Raw genomic sequence first — 23,533 nt, 5'->3', positions numbered from 1 at the left:
AGAATCCCGCAACGAGCAAGAACTTAACAACACATTTGAAGGTTTGCATATTAAATGTCACAGTGCACTTTCGATTGCTTTAGATCAGGAGCCGCCAAACCCTGGCCTATGGGCCAAATCCAGCACTCCACAATTAACCTTCCAGGCACAGCCGTGGCAAAGCCTTACCATTCTTACGTCGTTCCCCCTGATTTTCACCACCCCCGATTTTCACACTGACTCACACCAGGCAGCCGCTTCCACCCAGAAATCCAGGCGCAGAGCCTTCTGGTCCAATGGGCAGCAGAAGCGGCTGACTGGCATGAGTCTGTGCAAAGATTGGGGGTGATGAACAGCAGCATGGAACAATAAGGCTTTGCCACCACTGCGCCACACCTGGAAGGTTAATTTTGGATTGCATAAGTCTGTGGTTTGATGACCACTGCATCAGATAACCGATTAGACAATGTTTAAAGGTTTTATGCCTTGATCTGTCTTATGTGTCTTTCTCCCTGGGGACATGAACTGTGTCTTATCTAGTAGTTCTTCCACCATCAGAAAAATGTGATACTTATTGCAGGGATGTGCGGAGGTATTAAACTAATAACAGACCCAGCAAGAGATCCTTAACCTCTTGCTTCACAAGATAGCTATTGGGGATGATATATGGGGATGGCCATGGGTTGGTGGCAGAACAGCCAGTTGCCTCTAGAAGGTCCTGTGATCAATCCCTGGCACTTCCAGATGAGGCTAGGAAAGGCCCTTGTCTGAAATGCTGGAGAAATTACGTGCAGTGTGTAACTAGATGAACCAATTGTCTGACTCAGGATAAGGGTGATCATAGGTGGCTTATACAGTAGCTGTAGAGATGAATGAAATAATATATAGTAGCATCTTAGAGTAAAGGAATGCTGAGCTCCTTGTTATAAACTCAGCACTGTGGACTTGAGAACATTGTAAGGCAACTTACTTACTGGGATGATCCAGAGCGCTCAAAGATGCTGGCGCAGCCTCCATTGCATGCTGCAAGGAAGTAGACTAGAGCATTGTTTCTCAAACTGTGGGTCACGAGCCAATTTCACTAGGTGGGCCACGAGCAAATTTCAGGTGGGTCCCCATTCATTTCAATATTTTATTTTTAATATATTAGATTTGATGCTATCTTGGTATGTAACTGTATTTGAGGAATTGTTACAGACCTGTACTTTTAACAGGCTACTATGTTTATGCTTTTTTCTCCTGGGTAAGTGTGGGTAGGATTACAGCCTAGAATTGCTAAAAAATTTCCCTGCTTGATGATGTCACGTCCTGTCATGACATCGCTTCCAGTAGGTCCCAACAGATTCTCATTCTAAAAGTGGGTCCCGGTGCTAAAAGTGTGAGAACCACTGGACTAGAGCATCCCATATTTTCCTAGTCAAATGACACTCAAATGCCATTGGATATAAAGTTCCAGAGCCAAAATCGTAAAATCATGGAGCATTCTAATTCATGTTGGTAGAGACTTGGGTTTACTGCAGCTGAAGATACTCGTACATTTAAAAACACTCTAGTGTTTGATTACCAGAATGCTACCTCCTATCATGTCACATTAGCTCTCCAGCTCTGAGCTGCTGCAGGAAAGATAGCTACAGAGATTTAAGCAGATATTTCCCTTTTCCTTTTCTGTAGGTTGGGGATAAGAATAGGCCCTCAGTTTGGCTGTACTTGTCGTAAGAGGCGACTAAACAGCCACCGGGTAGTTGGGACTCGTTAGCCTGGGAAGGCAGCTCATCTGAGAGAAGGAAAACTCTGATCCCAAACCTCCACTGCCTTGTGGCTACATCCAGTTATGGAAAAGGCTTCAGGAGTCAACCTCGAGGCAAAATCCGGAGCCGGAGTCCCTGAGGCAGTTCTTGGCTGAACACAGTCACGTTCTGGCAACTCCTGCGACGCCGCTGGAACCAACCGTATTGGCCTCTGCCTTTCCATTGGACCATTTCACCGACATGGAGAGGGGAGATTTGCTGTATGGGAAACAGTCTATCCTCCATATCTACTTTACCCAGGCTTCGCGCACTGGAGAGGACACTCTGTTCCAGAACCACCATTCAGAGTGTGATATCGTGGTCTTCCGAGACTGAAGGATGCCAACAAGGTTAATAAGTTGTCTGAAGCAAGAGAATATTTGATATGTCCATTTGTTTTGTCTTCCAGTTGGAATAAGTTGCTGGACCGCTTCGAAGTACTAACACAGCCAAGAACAGATTTTCGACAGGACTGGAGTTTAAAATTTTCATGTTGCAATCTTTTTTAATGGCAGTGCTCATCAGCTGCTACAGACTCACCCTGGCAAGGCGGCTGCAATTTTCCACCTCATTCTGTGTGTGAAGCCAGGAGTAATGATGCTTCCCAACATTTTCAAGCATCCAGGCAGCAGGAGACACAACTCACCGTAATAGCCTGATAGTTTAACGTTACTGGTACTGTTAATGTTAAGTATGTTTACTCAGAAGTAAAAGTGTGCAATGGGACTAGTAGTGAATACTAGAAGTCTATTCACTAGAACAGCCATTAGAGGTCCGGTCCTGTTCTCTGGCAGTGGAAAGGCCAAAACAGGGAGGACATTTTGGGAGGGACATAGGAGGAGTCAACGTACACCATATTCTGATCCTACAGGATTATCAAATGTGTCTCTGCTGTCAACTGTGTCACATAAGCATCCCCTCTTTTAGCAGTAGCTAAGAGCAAGGAGTGTCAGCTTCCTTTTCAGGAATGCCAGGGACTTCAGCCAGGAGCAGGGCAGGTAGTGTTGGGGCTGGGAGAAGGCCAGGAGAGGGTGGGTTTGTTAGCAGCAGAGCATGGTGAATCCTGACCTTCTTCCTGGGCCTGATCTACCTTCTCGAGTCAACATGGACTTGCCAGTGACTGACACAGCGTAGGTCTGAGTTGAGCCATAGTGGCAGCTGTGTCTTAGCCCGGGGTGAGGGGACAAATGCACTGAGATTTAGTTAGGATTGGGCTATAAAAATGAAAATCCTGTTCCCCATTAGTCCAAGAAACTCCAATCTTAGAAAGTTCTGTTAGTGTTGCCATTCTGCTCTATTCCCCATCGGAGTGCTCCAAGAATAGTAGAATGGACAGCTGGAGAGTGTCAGTGCACACTTGTAAAGGAAATTACAATGGTGGAACTCTGTCCCCGTCCCCGTCGCCCAGCCTTAGGCAGCCCATATGATTGGACCGCAAGCCCCACTGACCCAGAATTTTGGGCTATCATTGAAGAATCTGGATTAAGCTTGGAATACACACGCAACCCAGACTCGATTTTTGCTGATTCCAACTTTACTGTGAACATCTGGACTGCAAGATCTTTGTTGTTATGTATTTGCCATTGGAGACTATTAAACTACTCATCTCATTGTTCAGCTCAGTAGTGAAGTCTTTGGAAAGACTTATTACTACAGTTATATGTATAATCTTCTGCGGGCTCCAAGCATCTTTCCTGCTCTGAGTCAATTAATGAAATCTCCCCCCATACTATGAGACTTTGGTTAATAAATGGTAGTAACCTTTTAAGTGGCACTGAATCGGCTTTTAATTTTTATTCTGTTCTTTTATGAAGAAGCTAATGATTCAATTATTCATGCTCTTGCTACCCATAATTTAAAAGATGGACAGATGTGGTGGTAACAATAATGAATCTTCAAATAGACTAGAACAGTGTTTCCCAAACGGTGGGTTGGGACCCACTGGTGGGTTGCAACCTGATTTCTAGTGGGTCGTGAAGTGATGAACAGAGCCTCCAATGTAAACACAGCAAGATCAGATAACTAATTGCCTCAAGTCCTGAGGGTATTCAAACATCAGATAGCTGCTTACTGCCCTGCAAACAGCTTGGCTCCTGGAGTTTGCAAGATAGCTGCTAATTGCCCTGCAAAGTAGCTCAGCAGTTATGGATGATGATGAAGCGGGCCATGGTTGTTAAAAGTTTGAGAACCACTGGTGTAAACTATGGATGGACAAGCACAACATCTATCTCAGTATGAGGCAGAATATTCAGTATATTCCCGGTCTTCCTTACAGAATACAAACGCACAAAGTAGCACTTCCTATGACCAGCATGGTCAACACAGAAATTGAGTAGAACTCCCTGTGACATGGAATAAGCTAGGGAATAAGGGGAAAGGATGTATAATGTGAGCTATTCTGTAAAGAACAGGATATTTGGAGGCAGGAATCATGAGCTTCTTTGTAGACACCGTGTGACATTAAACTCAGATCTGACCATGTGACCTATACCCTTTATAAATTTCCATTTACGTCTTTGCTTAGGGAATTCTATTCTGGTTGTGTTCTTGCTAGCGCCAAGCAAACATTATCCATAATTGTGTTGCCCAGAGGGAATCTTTGTCCACTAGCTTTCCTTCTAAAGCCTCCATCAATGTCACTTCTTATTTAACATCCTGTATAAAAATATACAGAAGCAAAAAGCTACATTCGTATAAAAGAAAGACATATTTAATTAGAAAATGATTCCATCAATGTCACTTCTCTTTGAGAAGGGTTGGAGTGGTTGAATGAGTGACACTTCTTTGTTGGATGTGTTGAAGCTTGAAGAAATGACCAAAGTGCTAAAGACAAACGATCCTGATATTTACCATGTTTACACAAAGAGAAAGCATTCAGAAAAACTCATGGGTAGACAGAAACAGAACCGATTATGACAACAGAGAAAGCAAACAGTGCTCAAACTTTTCTGAACTAATGCAGTGAGAGAAACACTCCCCAAGGGACAAACCAGATGTGACATTGAGCGTTTGGCTTATGGTTCAGACTTTATGAGCACACACCCTGGGTATGTACAAAGTTCCTACCCAAAGTTACCTAATCAAAATTTCTTGGGGGAAGGGCATTGTGGTCTGACATGGAAAAGACCTCAGGCTCAATCCCTGGCATCTTCAGATAGGGCTGAGAAAAATGGTTGACAACCTTCAGTCTCGAAAGACTCTGGTATAAGCCTACAGCACCCGGTATTCCCAAGTGGTCTCCCATCCAAGTACTAACCAGGCCTGACCCTGCTTAGCTTCCGAGATCAGACAAGGTCAGGCATGTGCAGGGTAACAGTTGCTGCGAAAGAAAATCCCCTCTCTAAAACCCTGAAAAGCCACTGCCAGTCTGTGTTGACAATACTGAACTAGACGTACCAAGGGTCTGACTCAATATTAGACACCTTCCTATGACCCTGGTTTGAAATGAGACCCATAAGTCTCAATGAGACTCATATGTTCATCACAAAACCTGGGAATTTCCCCTAAGCCTTACAATTTTTCCTATATATGTATATTTATTTAACGTAATATAAATGCATTGATGTGTATCTATGACCCTAAGAGATATACTAAATTACACACTAGAATGTGGGTCTCTATTGTATACATTAGGAATGTCAGATTTAATAGTGAGATGTGATGTACACATTCCTGATGGCATATTCAACAGTAATGCAATTAAACAGTGCAGCAAAGTAGTAAAGCCATGGTTTTATAGGGGGCTGCAAATACCTTTCTTTTTAATGACCAAAGACAATAGCAGAGCAGTTCAGTTCTGATGACCAAAGTTGGCCTATATGCGAGACAAGAATTTCACAATACCATTTCCTTTTAAGAAAGAATGTTCACTTTTAAGCAGGCTAGAACGTCTTTTAATCTAGATGGGGAAATGGTAGAATGAAATGGAAGTGTAACCAGTGGTGTAGCTAGAGGTGAGGCAAAGCAGTAAGTTGTGCAGGGAGCCTGCAGTTTTTTCAGAGCCTCTGTTTTGCTCCCACTGCCTAGGGGAATGGCTATGAAGGGGTGGAAGAGGGGCCACTTGCACACTGTGGTGAGGCTCCCTGCAAAACTTAATGCTTTGCACCCCCTTCTAGCTACGCCACTGAGTGTCACGGTGGCCTAAGTCTGTTAGGAATATAGGAATATTTGCCTTGACTGTAAAGTTTGATTATGGATGGTTGAGGGCTTGTTTACAACTTTCGGTAGCTTTTAGTATGAAGGGAAGCTATGTGCATACAAGGTAGAAAAATGTAGCCACTTATTCATGAGGTGCTCATGCTGGGCAAGTGTCATGGTCCTATGAGGCTGAAAGAGAAATTTTGATTTTTCCTTTAATATAGCTATAATTTCATAATGTTTAGGCCCACTTACACATGTTAAAAGTACAAGTCTCAGACTCCATCTGTGCCATGTAACAGTGTTTCTTAACCAGTGGTACTTATACCACTGGTGGTACTTGACGTGGTGTCCACACGGGACCCCCAGAGCCCTGCCGCCTGGCAGCAAGACCAACAACACAATGTGACAAGCAGCAATAGGAGGCTTGATGGAGTGGGCAGAGCTTTTTTGCACATTTGAAAAAGCCTTCCTGTCCATCCTGAGCCTCTTACTGGCGTTTATTGCATCCCATCTAGTCTCCCCATCTGGAAGTAATTGGCAATGACATCATCACCAGTCATCATCACCAGTCACGTCCAGTGGTACTTCCAATAGGTGGACCATGCAAAGCAGTACAGTGGAACACAAACATTGAGAAATGCTGCCTTATAAGATCAGCCATTCCCTTTAGGCGAGAGAGTCTCGTGCCCCAAATGGTCCTGAATTATTGCTGGGAGAACAGGATGCCCTGTCATAAAACCTTTCACAGCCTAATCCTAACCAACTTTTCAGAGCTGATGCATCTACAGTACAGCACTTGAGGAGGAGGCCTCCATGACTGCCCCACAACACAAAAGACAGCGCATGCCCTATTGGCAGCCCTGGAAATTTGGTTAGGATTGGGCTGTTATGAATGTGGCAGCAGGTTTTATTTGAGAAGGCCATCAGAGTTAGATGTCACACTTGTTTGGTTTCTCGGAGGAGTATTTTGAGTTTTTGCTATCTCTTGTTTCTCCTAAGTCTATAAGAACTGTGTGAATGCTTTAATCTTGGTCAGATCTCCTTACCTCTTGGTGGGATTCTCACCCAGCGCTGTCAATAAACCCAGAATACAATTTTTTTTCTGTTACCACCTTTGTGTTATGTAATAATTTCTCCAGTAAGACTCTGTTCCTTCCTGCAGCCAACACATTCCGTTCTACGCATGACCACTCTACTGGATCTCAGCCTTCAACTAACAGATATAATCCCCCCTGGGACACTGAAATGCCATTTTTGTAAAGATATTTCCATATTGTGGTCATTAAACCAACACAGATTGTCATTTGTATCAAGAAACATGAACTTCTATTTCAAGGTTTAGTGGGGTGATCAAATCTTTATAGATTTTAGCCACTTTCCTGAAAGTTGTGAATTTATATCTCAGACAAAATGCCTATTTATGCCAACAGCATTCTATAATTTTCCTCTCAAATGTATTATTATCCCTACCTAAGCCAATAATTCCATCAACTCACCCCTTCAGCTATTCACAGGTCACTGTAGAACTGTGAACTCCTATCAGGAAGATTAACATGCCTCATCAGGAAGTGAGCCAAGAGCTCTTAACTTGGCCAGGTGTTGTATATCCTGCTCTCATCTAACTCCACTTTCTGATCAGCCCCTTAAATCAAGGCTAAAGTTAGTTCAGGAGCTGTTATCCCAAGATCACTTTTACAGTAATTTCCTATCCAAGAGTATTTACAATTCAAGAATAACACAGCACAATTTTAAAAGTTAGGTCAGAAAGCAATAACAGCAGGAGTTCAGAAAAGTTGAATTGGTTAACTAACAGGTTTTTTTTTTTTTTACTGTCATCAACTATCACTCTTCCCTTAAGTCTTCTGGCATGCAAAGAAGACTTAGGCAAGGCATTCAGGTATGCAGCTTGTCAGTAACAATGGGAGTTTTTCCCATTGCTCAGCAGGAACCCCTTTTGCTTTTTTCAAAAATGGCAGTAGAGACTTCTGGGGAAAGGATCAGTGTGGTGCTAGATGTGCTCTTCAGCTGAGGACTGGGGACATTCACAACCCAACCCTACCTAACTCCCCAAACACTGATGCAGCCACGCCAACAGGGCATGCACTGTATCCTGTGGGGGAGTACTGAGCCATGAAGGCCTCCTCATGGTAAAGAAACATTTGTTCCCTTGCCCTGGGTTAAGCCCTCACTTTTCTGCTGGATCTATTCAGACCTGCACCAGCTATATAGCTGGCGCGAGTCCAAGGAAGACCTGGGACGGCAAATTGAGGCTGGAAAGGGGGACACTGTCTCCTTCCCGGCCTCAATCCGCCCTCCTTCCCTTCCTGGTCACCACCCTGTTTATCCCCTTCCCTGCCCCATTCCATCCACTCTCACCTCCTGTCCACCCCCACACTGATTTACCTATAGTGGTATCATACCTGTGACTTACAGCAGTAGCCAGACCACACTGTATGTGTTGTTCTGCAGTAACAGTAAAGGGCTGAAGCACCTCCTTTATGAGGAAAGGCTACAGCATTGGGCCTCTTCAGTCTAAAAAAGGTGCCTTAGGGAGACATGACTGAGACATATAAAATTATGCAGAGGTTAGATAGAGGGATGCTCTATTTCCTCCCACACAACACCTGAACCAGGAGACATCCACTGAAATTGAGTGTTGGGAAAGTCAGAACAGACAAAGGAAATATTTCTTTACCCAGTGTGTGATTAGTCTGTGGAACTCCTTGCCACAGGATATGGTGATGGATGCCTTTAAAAAGGAATTGGACAGCTTTCTGGAGGAAAATTCCATCACAGGTTACAAGTCATGATGGGGATGTACAGTCTGAGTTGCTCATCATGAGGACCAGATAGGATGTTTTTCTGTCACCTGAATTGGCTGTGGATGGCAATTTTTTTTGCCTACCCCAGGCTGGTGAGGGAGGGACGGTGTGTTCAGTAGGTTCCATGTTTTAAAAATTGGTCACTTGTGTTTAATAAAGTGGCCCAAGTTAAACCCAAGCAGCAGTTTGGTGTCTTCGTGGGGGGGGGGGGGGGGTTGCAAGCGTAAACAGAATGCCAGATGCAGGGGAGTGGCAGCAGGATGCAAGTATTTTGTGGTCTTGTGTACTGCCTGAGGCATCTCTTGGGCCGCTGTGAGATACAGGAAGCTGAACTAGATGGGCCCTGGGGCTGATCTAACAGAACTCTTCTTATGTTCTTCATGAAATTCCATGGCAGAAATGCTGCATCAGAATCCACCTTGGGTATGCAGTTTTTCTTCTCAAGAAATATACACTTCAAGTAGGGCATGGGCTATAATGTCCATAGAAAGGGTTTTGGAAACTGACTATTTGGAGTAATGGATGTAAACATAAAAAAAATCTACTGTCTGGAAAGAAGTCACCACAGCAAACATTGGACATCAACATGCAAGATGGAAAGGACATAATTTATTTCCTCCCAATTTGTCATATTTAATCTTCCTACTGTCAAACCAGGCTATACTTTGATAATAGACATGTCAGTCTTCATCTCTGCTTTTCTTTCACCTCCGGTGTTCATCATTGACTCATCATGCCGTCTGCCTTCTTCTCTTTTGTAACTCACCAGCCACTGAACTACTTGGCTCATTCATCTTTTTTCTTCAAACAAACATTTTGAATTTAATTACTAAATGGAGGAGCTGGCAGGTCTGTTACCTTCTCTTGGGAAAAGCAGGGGTTGTTCCTTTAAAGTACCAAAAATAATACTTGATTGAAGACTCATCAAAGATAACAAGATAGCCACATATCAGGTACTATATATAAGGTTTGAGGTTGGTAACCACTCAAATTGGAAGAGGGGCAACAAGTTTAAGTTCTATTATTTTTACAAACATTTCTATGCTGACTTTCTATCCCAATACAGTATAGTGGAACCCAAGGGAGCTTACAATGAAACAACTCAAAAAGAGCGATAAAATTACTTTTTAAAAAAAACAGCATTGCATGATCTCAATTACCACCATTCAGTACAAATAATCCAATGTTTATTTATATCAATATACATATGGCTTGATTTTCTAAGAGTCTCAAAGCAGCTCACAATATCCATTTTTACAAGCCAACCATAAACTATTGAAATCATCAATAAAAAAATATAAATATAACAACAAAAACAGGTAGCACCACCAGAAGATCATGATCAATTTGAGTACAGTATAGTCATCAACCATGAGTTCAAAACCTGCTGAAATAAACATCAAATGCAAGCAAAGATGTAACCAAGCCGATCATTCCTAGGATGGCATTTCACAATTTAGGCACCACAGCCAAAAAGGCTCTGTCTCTCCTATCTTCTTGCCATGTGACTTAGTGGTAAGTGGCACCAATGCAGGTGCTATTGTTACTTAGCTTGATAAGCTCTTCCTTCTTATCATTAATGTTCGAAAATAGTAGCTAAGAGAGGGTGTCAGATTCAGACTGGAACTATGATAAAGAGGAATGAACTCAATTGTTGTCCCAATCTGGATCACACACCTTTGAACCTGCTATTCAAATTGGGAGATGAATTCCTATGAATTCCTAGGTCAGAACCATGGCAAAGAAAGGGTTAACTTCCCCAGGGCCTCATACCCCACAGACCAGACCTTATACCCCAGTTGCTGCGGTTAGACACATACATGAAAGAACAGGAATGACATGATTAAAGTCACATCTAGTTTAACTCTATTTTCTAGTACCAGTTCACAAATTCAAACTGTTTTTTTAACATCAGGATAAAGGAACAAATCTGAGTCAATTTTTAATGGTGTCCAACTCATAAAAGCGTCAGAGTGATGGTAGTGCTAATATTTTATTATGAAATAAAAATATGTTATGATTTCATATAAGAAACATAGGTTCATTCCCTGCTGAAAAATACTTCTAGTTGGAGCAATTCTGAATATAAGTTTGCCTTATTAGCAAACTCATCCAGAGACTTTGGTTGGTCTTTCCTTCACCAACCTCATCATGAGTACTGTTGACACCAGTACCAGTTAATCTTCTTTCAATGAAAATAATTAGTGCTATTACCCCCCCCCCTTTTCTTTTTTGTGTTTTTGTGCACTAATGGGGTGCAGGGAGTAGCAATTGCACTGGGCAACAAGCTTCAGGAGGGCAACAAGCTGAGCTTGACCCTAGTGGCCGAAATTGTGAAAACCTTGATATGTACAAATAATACCATTATGTTATAAATCATTGGACAGGTAATGTAATGCAGAATGCAGTGAAACAAACCACATTGGAATATTTGTATTCTATCTAAACTTATGGCCAATTAACCAGAAAATGAAAACACGACTATGGAACAAAAAGTGGATTTTCTTAACTCAAAACTGACCTATGAGATTGTTTGTTCTGAGAGCCAGTGAGATGTTATTGTGATTCGGTATGGAGCCAATAGGGTGTTAATATGAGTCAACTCTCATTTCCATGTATCATAATACAGTTACCCCTGTTAACTGGGTAAAGAGGCACTTTTTCAAGTGGTGTGCCTCTTATATTTAGCAGGAGGAGAATAACTGTCTTTCTTCACCCCAGCACAGAGTCTGTAAACAATAAGGGGTACACTTACTTACTTACTTACTTACTTACTTACTTAATTAAATTTGATTTTGTCTTGGAGGGGGAACTATAAAATCTTCTTTGACCCCAGGTAGCGGATAGATGCCTTAGCTATGCCACTGACTGGGGGGAGACGGCAGAGCAAGTGGGTAGCAAGTTGCTGTGGGGAGGAGGCCAATTTTCACTTTTTTAAAAGCCTGGGTGTGATGTCACTTCCGGTTGTGACATAACTTCTGGGGCGTCATTCTGAGCTCGGCACTGGGCTACACAATCATGAGCTACGCCACTGGTTCCTTGTTATTTATCTATGTCTGACTCCTTAATAAAGGAAGGGGGGGAGCTTATTTAAACTTCAGGAATGTTCCTCCCTTTTTTCTTCAAACTGGCTGAGCTCCGAAGACTTACTTTTTGCACCACATGATTTGGACATGCACATGCCAGAACCCCAGGCCTGTGTGTCATTTGCTTTTAAAGCTTCTCTAAATCTGAAAACTGATCTGACACATTGTGTGGGGGAGTCTGCTATTTGTAAAACATATGCCCAGAGATCCTTTGAGTATGGAACTAGTTGTGCTAGGTTTTTGGATACCAGCCAGTATGCGATAATTTTATCTCAGCATTCTAAATGAAAATTTATGAAAAGGAAACAAGCATCTGCTTGATACTAAAATGGAAGTACTATATATCCTTTTTTAGGTCCTCTGTTAAAATGACAAATTAAACACAACATTTTTGTGCCAGAATGCCACGCTAGTACAGCAACTTTGAAATGACTCAAGAGAGACTTTTTCATGCTGATTTTGAGAATGTCTTGATCCCTGTAAAAATAATGCTCAGCTTTTCTTCTTCTTAATCTCTTTGTCCTTGTCCTTTCCCATGACAGCAATATTCCATGAAGGTTATTTTAAATCACAACAACAGAGGCTCCGATGGAATGTGCACCAAGGATTAGGGAAGGTACAAGCAAGTCTACAATACCAGTCTGCTTAATGAGAAGAGTAAAGGAAGTGCTAAAAGGCAAGAAAACTTCCTTTGAAACTGAAAATCATACCCAAATCAGGGGAAGAAGAGGAAGCACAAACTTTGGCCAATCCAATCTGAGTTCACCACAAGGCAACCAGAAAAACAACATAGTGCTAAGTGACACTATAGTGCTACGAACATAGACCAGCACTTCTTTAAATGCATTTGAAGCTGGAAATCAATCCCCCTTTGTCTTTCAGCAACCAATTTTCAGATAAATATCACCTCTGAACACGGAGTTTCTATTTAGCTGTGAAGTTGAATAGAGCTTCTGTGAAGTTGTATGCAGCCACTGGTGATCCTGGCCTCTGTTTTGTCCAAGGCCAGGATCACAGAATGCGTCTGCCCACACTGGGGGCCGTCTGAGGGCCGGAAGTGATGTTTTTAAGGCCCCCTGAAGGGCTTTGGAGGGCCGTGGAGGCTGCTTGTGGCCTCTTCCAGCCCTTCAAAGGCAGCAGAAGAGTGAGGAAGGTGGTGGGGTGGACGAGAAAGGTGGCAATGGGTGTGTGTGAGGAAGGCGGCACCACTTCTGCAGGTGTAGTGTCCTGGGGTATTTACCCCCCCAACCCCTCCAGGTACGCCTGTGTATGCAACTGCCTTCACTCAGTTTTGCTTGATATTTTTGACCTTCCTTATAAACAGGAAGTGGTGCTAATTTCATAGTTCCCTAATTTCCTCAGGGACAGTATCTCTCCGCTAATCAGATTTTTGAGAACCTTACAGATTGATACTGTATCTCAACATGGAAGTTGAAATCAGGATGGTGAATAGTTGTTGATAGGCCATGACCCCATGACTCAAAAGCAGTCTGATATAGTGTCTTCTCCAAATCTTGAATTGATTTCATGTTCATTATACACCATGCAGATAAGCTAATTAGGTGCTACATCTTGAAAAGATGGGAAAGGTAGCATCAACACAGGAAGTTGATAGGAAGTTGGAAAATGATGGTGAGCAAGATGGGGGGAGAGAGAGAGAGAGAGATCTGCTTATGAACCATATTTAGAACATGTGGAATATATTTCAGCCTCGTAGACTACATATGGATGAGAAAAGGTAACCTATTGTCTATGCTTGGGCTGTTTGGCCTTGGGCAAGTAAATATTTCATATTGTATGAGTAAAATGAAAAAGGACTTGCTACTTTGTAAACCTGTTGTAAAGACAAACGAGATAACATTTATTGTATATTAACATTTCCTTAGGGATTGTGGTACAAACAATAAATCTTAAAGCACTTATACATTAATTGATGTTCATAATAAAATATTTAGGTACGATCCATAATCTCAAAGGCACAGAGAGGAAGACAGATCTGGCGAAGTAACAGTGAAATTAACAGCCCGCTTAATGGTAGTCATGGCTACAACTCTCCAGAAGAATATGTTGTAAAACTAAACTTGCTTAGAAAACTTTTTCAGAAGACATGTAATATATGTTGTTTCATGATTGCTAAACATCAATAAATGTTAGTACTTGGTTGCTTTTCAGAAATGCCATAAAACACCTTATCCAATCCAAGAAAATGAACGGCAAGGGCCATAATTTAAGATGATGGTCCAGATGGAATTTATTACACATGAAATATGTGACTTGATTTGGAAATAGTTGTGCTTGCAATTTGATCCTAAATGTGTTAACTTGGAGGAAAGTCCCTCTCCCAGCAGGTGTTCTTCCTGCTGCAGCCTGTAGTGTCTGCAGCCTCAAATCCAGGTTCTCAAGGATGTTTTCCTGGCCAATATCAAGACTGTACCAAGCAACATAATGTAATCAAGACAAGTCATGGTGCTTTGTGAATTTCACAGCTGACATGGCTCGGATCCAGAGAACTGCTTGGGCTCACACAAGGGGTTTTTGCTATGCTAGTGTAATGTTTGGCTTCCCCTCCCCTTTGAACAGCTGAAAATCCCATCAGTTTCAATACCAGCTTACCATTGTGATGGGTGGGGGGCTGCTGTTGCCAAAATCAAAGTCCCCTTGAGCTCACAGAATTAGTTTCATGGGGCTTTAAATTGTGACCAGTATTAATGTGTTTATCCACTCTGTTTGCAGCTTTCATTTTCTAGGCAAGTGAAGAATAGCTGTTTAAAAGCTGCTTCCCTTCCTTTTGTGATACAGCTGATTCAAATAAACACCCTTCCCTTGAATCATCTCTCCTGGAGCATGTGGACTCTATCTGTTTTGAGCCACACAGAACCCAGTTAACACATGGCTTATCTCAATAGCTATAGCTGTAGACAACGCTGCTGCAAGTGACGTTTTTGTGAGCGAGTTTCATTTAGAATCAGTGTAATTAGATGCTTGTTTTATATACGTATAATCCAGGGTAATAGCTTTGTTTTTACTGGAGTTGTTAAGAAGTCATCGGAAAAGCTCAATCAATCCAAAAAGAAGCATGCTAAGCTGTTATCTTAGAGACTTGAGACTCTCTTGAGACTTTTCGGCGAGGCCTGAAGACCTTGCTGTTTAAACAAGCCTTCTGACTTCATGGCCTTTTTAACATCTTTTATACATCTTTTAGATGCTTTTTTACAGGCCTGATTCCTCCATGAATATAGGCCGGTCAGCCTAACATCCATACCGGGTAAGATGGTGGAATGCCTCATCAAAGATAGGATCTCAAAACACATAGACGAACAGGCCTTGCTGAGGGAGAGTCAGCATGGCTTCTGTAAGGGTAAATCTTGCCTCACGAACCTTATAGAATTCTTTGAAAAGGTCAACAGGCATGTGGATGCGGGACAACCCATGGACATTATATATCTGGACTTTCAGAAGGCGTTTGACACGGCACCTCACCAAAGGCTACTGAAAAAACTCCACAGTCAGGTAATTAGAGGACAGGTCCTCTCGTGGATTGAGAACTGGTTGGAGGCCAGGAAGCAGAGAGTGGGTGTCAATGGGCAATTTTCACAATGGAGAGAGGTGAAAAGCGGTGTGCCCCAAGGATCTGTCCTGGGACCGGTGCTTTTCAACCTCTTCATAAATGACCTGGAGACAGGGTTGAGCAGTGAAGTGGCTAAGTTTGCAGACGACACCAAACTTTTCCGAGTGGTGAAGACCAGGAGTGATTGTGAGGAGCTCCAGAAGGATCTCTCCAGACTGGCAGAATGGGCAGCAAAATGGCAGATGCACTTCAATGTCAGTAAGTGTAAAGTCATGCACATTGGGGCAAAAAATCAAAACTTTAGATATAGGCTGATGGGTTCTGAGCTGTCTGTGACAGATCAGGAGAGAGATCTTGGGGTGGTGGTGGACAGGTTGATGAAAGTGTCGACCCAATGTGCGGTGGCAGTGAAGAAGGCCAATTCTATGCTTGGGATCATTAGGAAGAGTATTGAGAACAAAACGGCTAGTATTATAATGTCGTTGTACAAATCGATGGTAAGGCCACACCTGGAGTATTGTGTCCAGTTCTGGTCGCCGCATCTCAAAAAAGACATAGTGGAAATGGAAAAGGTGCAAAAGAGAGCGACTAAGATGATTACGGGGCTGGGGCACCTTCCTTATGAGGAAAGTCTATGGCGTATGGGCCTCTTCAGCCTAGAAAAGAGGCGCCTGAGGGGGGGACATGATTGAGACATACAAAATTATGCAGGGGATGGACAGAGTGGATAGGAAGATGCTCTTTACACTCTCACATAATACCAGAACCAGGGGACATCCACTAAAATTGAGTGTTGGGCGGGTTAGGACAGACAAAAGAAAATATTTCTTTATTCAGCGTGTGGTCGGTCTGTGGAACTCCTTGCCACAGGATGTGGTGCTGGCGTCTAGCCTAGACGCCTTTAAAAGGGGATTGGACAAGTTTCTGGAGGAAAAATCCATTATGGGCTACAAGCCATGATGTGTATGCGCAACCTCCTGATTTTAGAAATGAGTTATGTCAGAATGCCAGATGCAGGGGAGGGCACCAGGATGAGGTCTCTTGTTATCTGGTGTGCTCCCTGGGGCATTTGGTGGGCCGCTGTGAGATACAGGAAGCTGGACTAGATGGGCCTATGGCCTGATCCAGTGGGGCTGTTCTTATGTTCTTATGTTCTTATGAACTGCTGTTTTATGCTCTTTTTTATTCTGACTTTTATCTGACTACTGTTTTATGGTTTCTGTTAATGTGTTTTTAATATGTTTTTATCTGTTTGTTAAATTATGTTTTAATTTGTTTTTAATATGTTGTAAGCTGCCCTGGGTCCCTTTAGGGAGAAGGGCGGGATAGAAATAAAGTTTCTTCTTCTTCTTCTTCTTCTTCTTCTTCTTCTTCTTCTTATATATATATATATATATATATATATATATATATATATATATATATATATATATATAAAATAATAATAATAATAATAATAATAATAATAATAATAATAATAATATCGCAAATTGTGTTTGTAGATTAAAAACACAAACACTGAACAGGTTGTTTTTTTAATTTGGTGAATTGTGATTGAAGCCTTCCATTAATGCCTGTGTTTGAAATGAATGAAGGTTGATAAACCATGCAAAACAGTCCTCTGGACAGAACATTAATTGTACCTATAGTTCCCTAAGACTGTTTGAAAGTTGTACTTTGAAAGTTTAAAAACATATTTGCCTTGATGGCATCCCATGATGGCACATAGAATAACAATCAAATGTATCAATAGATCACTGAAAATCTTCCAAGATGTGTGATTACAAGAATTTTTTTTCCTGAGCTGGACCACTCCTAAGAGTAAGATTATTTGGGGCATTTTTATACCATGCTTTCCCCAAGGAATTCAGACTAGAGCAGTGGTTCTCAAGCTTTTTAGTACTGAGACCCACTTCTTAGAATGACAATCTGTCAGAACCTACTGCAGGTGATGTCATTAACCTGGAAGTGATGCCATGGCCAGAAGTGACATCATCAATTTAAATAATCAATTGAGGCTTCAAACCTAAGCTGCAGTCAGCCAAAGGTCCCATTACACTGCACGCTCATGCTGTTATTTTTCACAGAATTTAACATTCCAGCTCAGAAGTCAAAGCAGAACATGGACTTGAATCCTTTTCCAACCACACAGCCTTTCCCCCCTTTCTAGAGTCCCATCTTCCCACCTATTCAGGGTACAGTATCTCTCCCACTAGGAGCCCATCCTGCCCAGCAGCTCTGTACCCTACATTTTTAGCTTTGTATTTTCAATGGCAGCTGAGTGATGTGCTACATGACCTACCTGAAATCCTACCTCCCAACCCACCTAGTAGGTCCCGACCCACAGTTTGAGCAACGCTGCAGTATGAAGACAAGCACAGCCATGTTGTCCTGCCCAGTAACTGGTATTGAGAAGCATGCTGACTCTGAAACTCTTTCAGTGCAATCCTAGGTGTGTCTACTTAGAAGTAAGTCCCATTGTGTTCAATGGAGTCAATGGAGGAAGTTTTGAATAGGATTGCAGCCTTATTTTGCAGGTGCAGCTAATCACCACCGGCACACCCATGAAGGTTGCATCAGTGGTGAGGGGTCCAAGGTGGCGGATGATTGGGGTGCCTTTTACTCCAAGACTACTGCCTCTGTCTCCTTCCAAATTGCTGCCAAAGCAAGGCACAATTATTTACTTCTCATTCACCTGAACCAGAAGCAGATCATTCTCCTCGGTTCCTTACCATGTTCTTTGCACGTTACCCTGGAAGTTCTGCACTTCTGGGTTTCACTGAGGCACACAAGGAGCATGGTAACAGTTTTGATCTTTTTTTTTTTTTTTTTTTTTTTTTGGGTAGCACAGAGGCAGCAAGTGGCATCAGATGGCTTTCCAAGTCACAGTTAGTGCCCCTGTGGCTAATAACTACTGATCTTCCCTGAATTTGAAAAATCCACTGTCCAGAGCTTCCACATTTCAAGGTTAGATAGGTGGCTATCAGGGACAGGCCTTCTGTATGGTGACACTGAAATTGATGAATATCTCCACATTTTATCTGATGTCCTCCTCAACTTATTTATGGGTCAGGTGAAAACTGTTTCTTCTAGAACAGTGGTTCCCAAACTTTTTAGCACCGGGACCCACTTTTTAAAATGACACTCTATCACGACCCACCTAGGTTTACAAGACCTAAAAAGGAGATCTAGAAAGAAATAATATTTTTGTTTATTTACAGTTAATAATATTTTTATTTATTTAGAGAGCTCTTTGCAGGGCAATTACTTAGCAGCTATCTGATCTTTGAATAGCCTCAGGGATTGAGGCTATTAGTTCTCTGATCTTTCCATCACTGGAGTTTTTATTGGAGGCTCTGCTCAATGCTATGCGACCCACCAAAAATCAGGTTGCTATCCACCAGTGGATCCCGACCCACAGTTTGGGAACCACTGCTCTAGAAACATTTGGTGGCTCTTCATTACTGTGGGCTTAGGCTGATCTGCCGTTGCTAGTCCAGTTGAATTGCTATGATGTTTCAGTTGATTTTGCTTTGCTTTATGGAATTTTATGTTAGCCATTTTGAACACTGATTTAATGGAAAGGCAGGATCTACATACATAGATGCCTAAAAATGTCTTGCTTTACCCAGGTACCCAACAAGCCATAAGTTGCTGAAGGTGTCTGTAGGATCAGGAATACATTTAGTAGCAGCTTAATGACTTTAGCAAGCACTTGTTTTATCAGGACGGAGTTGACATAAGTGTGTCAACATGCGCTGTGGTTTCTTTTTTTGACTGATACCTAGTCAAGTTGGTGGGATCAACTGAGTGATATCATGTGAGTCTAACTTTCAATTCTACCTAACTCCCTGCATGGTGAAGCAGCAGTGCCAGCGCAAGGCCTGCTACATCCTGGGGGTGGGGGGGAGAGTCTTGGTTGCTGCTTATTTGTCCTCTTGTCTTGGGTTAAGCCCCAGCAGGTGATATGAGTCAACTTGGAACTGCACCAGTGATATTGCTGGTGCAAGTCTGTGTTGACCTGTGCAGACAGATCAGGCCCAAGAAGGGGGTTTGAATTTGGCAGGCATTACCACCAAAACTGCCCCATCCCAGTCCTGATCCACCCACCCCTCACTCTATCCTTGTTCTGCCCATCCCAGAGGGCCTCCTGATGTCTGCTGGTGCACACAGGAAGGCTCCATTCTTCCCACCAGTAAGTCGGCAGCTTGTGCTGCTGCAATGCACTTTCCAGCTGCTTTCTAGCTGCTTTTCATCAGTCTGTGCCAGTGAAATGCACATTCTGCTGGTGCTAGTCATAGCTGCTTATAGTCATAGATAGGATTGGGCCGTAAGGAACTTCAGATGTTAATGACATGTACAAGAACAGGAAATCAGTACTTTATTTGTGCGTAATCATTCATGTCCAAAGTTATGCAGAATGGAAATCGTACTGGTGCAAATGTTCTATTCTCTGATTTCTTAGTTTCCTTTCCAGAGGAAGATGCCATTTTCAAAATTTATTATTTCAGCACTTCATTCCTCACACTTCTGAATAATTCTTCCTCTAAATAAATTGTGACCACCTCACCTTCAATCAAACTACATCTCAAAACAACAAGATGGGTCATGTGCTCTGATTGTAAATTTTAAGTCTCTCCAATACAATCAGTGGAGTTATGCCAGAGGTGGATTGCAATAACTGACACGCATTTTGTAGTGTTGTATATATATTTTACTGATTTGGGGATAAGCCCCGGAGCAGACAGAAATAAATAACAGAGGTCAGAGAAATAACAGCCCTTTAAAAAAATTCAGGAGCTGTGTTTTGAAGTCAGGCATTTTAAGATCTTTAAACAGAAAAAAAAACAAATGTTAAACATTCTTTTTGATCCTTTTAGGGGATTGAGCAAAGCCACCAGGTGGAGTATTCACCCTGGATTTGATATAGTCTCATATCAGAGGCTCGCTTTATGTCCTCTATCAATTTTGTCAAAGATGGGATGCCTCCAGCAATCAGTGAACAGAATTTGATCCATTTACTATTTTCAGAAAGTCGTGGAGAATTAAGGTGAAGTCCTCTCCTATTCATTTTTAATATAACACTGTGCAGCATGAGCATCTCAGATGGCTTTAGATTTGCCTTAACCCTTTGATTCTAACTGCTGTGCCATACTCCTTCATGGGTCTAAGGTGGCAATCTGACCCATGCTTACTTTGGGAATAAGTTTTACTAATAGTCCAATCCAGCACAAGTCTACTCAGAAGCAAGTCCTATTGTGTTCTGTGGGGCTTACACTCAGGAAAGTGTATATAGGATTGCAGCCTCAATGAAATGTTCTCCTTAGTAAATACGCAGAGAGTTGAGCTGTAAGGCTTCAATGCTATGCACATTAACATGAGAGCAAGGTTGATTGTGGACTTCCTTTTGACTAAATGTGCACAGATCAGACTGTTATTTTATCATAAGGACTGCTATGAAGAGTGAGCACCTTAAGCCAGTGGTTCCCAAACTTTTTCGATCCATAGCTCCCTTGATTTACTGACTGTTGGCTGCAGTTCCCCATTATGTTACTATTTTGTGGGAAGGATGTAAGCCCGGCCTTGATAGTACTTCATTTTTCTCCCTGAAAAAAATTGGGATGAAGGGAACAAGGCGTGTTTGCTGTGGTAGAATTTGACCCAAGGCAGCAAGAGCCAAGAAGAGAGAGAATGCTGTGGTCTCTGCCTTTCTGCATCCTCTGTGAATGCTGGCTTTGAGTAAGGAGGGCTTCAAGGGGTGATTCTGTGGCTCCCTGGGGAATGCTGGGGACACTACCATGACTGGGGAATGCTGGGGACACTACTGATGCCACGTGGCTGGGTAGACCTGGGCTCCAAAGACTTTTCCAGCTGCCTCTACCCTTCCCTCACCCTGCTTTGCCCCTCCCTGCCCTATTCTGCTCAACTATCACCATGCTCCCCCTCTCTGTTTCACCCCTCCCCCTTTGCAAAGGTTCCCAAAAGAAACTTTGTACCCCCTGATAAATTTCCTCTCAGAGGCCTTGCATCCAGTAGCATAGCTAGAGTGGGTTCAAAACACTAAGTTGTGCACAGTGCCTCACCACGGCATGCAACGTGCCCTTTCCCTTCAGAGCCATTTCAGCTGCTAGAGCATTTTGCTCTAGTGGTCTGGAATGACCCTGAAGGAGAGAGATTGCTTGCATGCTGCAGTGAGGCACTGTGCGCACTGTGCGCAACTGTGGAGGGGCACTGTTTTGTACCCCCTCTAGCTATACTACTGGGTGAAACTGTGGGTGTGATTCTTGTGGTGTCTGCACCAAATGAGAAGCTGTATTGATACCATGACCCATAGAATACCTTGACAAATGTGTAAATTCTCTCCTGTTCATTACGTAATGCTGCCTGTCAAGCTATGGAGAAGACCTACTTTTGCTCTATGTGCCTGGAATATTATAAATGAAGATAAGAAAAAGCTGGACTGACTGCTGACATATGCAGGAGATACTTGGCAATAGATGAGAGCAATGCCTAGATAACCTAAACGAGCTCTCGTAGTGACAGCTTTAAAGAACCTTGGTGGATGGGACCGTGTCTGTGAAAAGGCACAGATGCTAGGAATTCATGCTGACTGCTATAGAAATATTATTGTAAATTTGCTACAGCTGAATAGAAAATTCTTTCCTTTCTCTTTTAGCTTTAAAAAATGTAGTTCTTGGGAGCATTTCCTGGGCAAATGAACCAGATGAAACCATCAAATGATGGAATGAGACAAATGAAGCATCAGTGTATACATTCCCATTGGTCAGGCCATGTGCTGTCAAGCAGTGTTTGATGTGAAATGAATCAAGGCAGGTGAAACAAAACAGATCAAAGGGTAGTTCTCCAGGGGACCAAATCTGAACCATGTGCTTCATTCAGTTGCGCAAATGCAGCCCACGATGAGGCATTGCATTGGCAGGTGGAACTATCGGACAGTTCTTATTCTACCTGCCAATCTTCTCCTAAAATAATTAAACCATTAGCAAATGGTGCAGAAGGACCCATCTGAAGGATATGAAAAGAAATGCTTGTGTGTTTCAGTTAGCTCAGAGCTCCAAAACAGCCCAAAGGATGTGAACAAAGAGCATATTTATAATGTAGAAGCACCAGAAGATGCCTTGCTTGCTTATTTATTTTTCACATGTTTATACCACACTTCCTCCAAGGGGCTCACTGTCATCCTTCCCTCCTACTACACAGTTGTCCCTCTTCACCTGTGTGGTAGGTGAGGAGGCTGAGAGATTGTTGCGAGCTGGATGAACGGTTTTCTTGGCTGCTTGGCTTGCTTATCTCGGCTGCTTGGCTTGCCTATCTCCCAAGGCCAGAGCACTGGCACTCCCGGGAACAAGACGACACAAGGAAGAAGTTCTCCACCAAACGCCTCTTTACTATATACAATATGTACAACAACAGTCCGGATATCACACGAATCACGGTTCTCACTGACGTAGCCTTCTGCACTAACTTCACTCTGCATCTCCCACAACCCAGCTTGTCTCTGCTGGACTTTATATCCGTGTCAGCCAATCAGTGTGGAGTAAGAAACTGCTAAGTCACTCTGACTCTGCATGGAGTGACACACATACACACACACACACACACAGGTAGCAGTCACCTGGTCTACATCACCCGATGTTGCATCATCCTTTCTTCCCAGGATGCTGTGCTGGCTGAGTCAGGCCAAGGCTTCAAGGCCTGCTGCTATTCAGCCTGTAAATTCTCTCTCAGTCCCAGGGATGAACCCTTAACAGAGATAGCGACTGGTGACCTAGGAATTAATAAAGTGCCCCATTCCATTCCGATAACCTGACCTTGTCTCATGTAATTTGTGCACCTGGGCCTCTTTACTCCCTGGCAGGTTGTTTGCCTGTTTCAAGCAGCTGCTTTGCACACAGAAGGTCCTAGGGTCAATCTCTCATATCATTAGTTAAACAGGATCTTAGGTAGCCAGGTTGGGAAGGACGTCTTGCCTGAGACCTTGGAAAGCCACTGCCAAACAGAGCTAGACAGTTCAGTGGCCTACCTCATTACAAACCAGCTTCATGATGTACAGACAGTCTCTTGATTATACCTTGTGCCTTCAATTTCTTGCCATTGTTGTGTGCGGATGGAGATGGGGGAGAATGTGGC

Source organism: Tiliqua scincoides, chromosome 5, assembly GCF_035046505.1.
Source record: "Tiliqua scincoides isolate rTilSci1 chromosome 5, rTilSci1.hap2, whole genome shotgun sequence".
NCBI lineage: Eukaryota > Metazoa > Chordata > Lepidosauria > Squamata > Scincidae > Tiliqua > Tiliqua scincoides.
Note: the sequence above shows the minus strand (reverse complement) of the source record.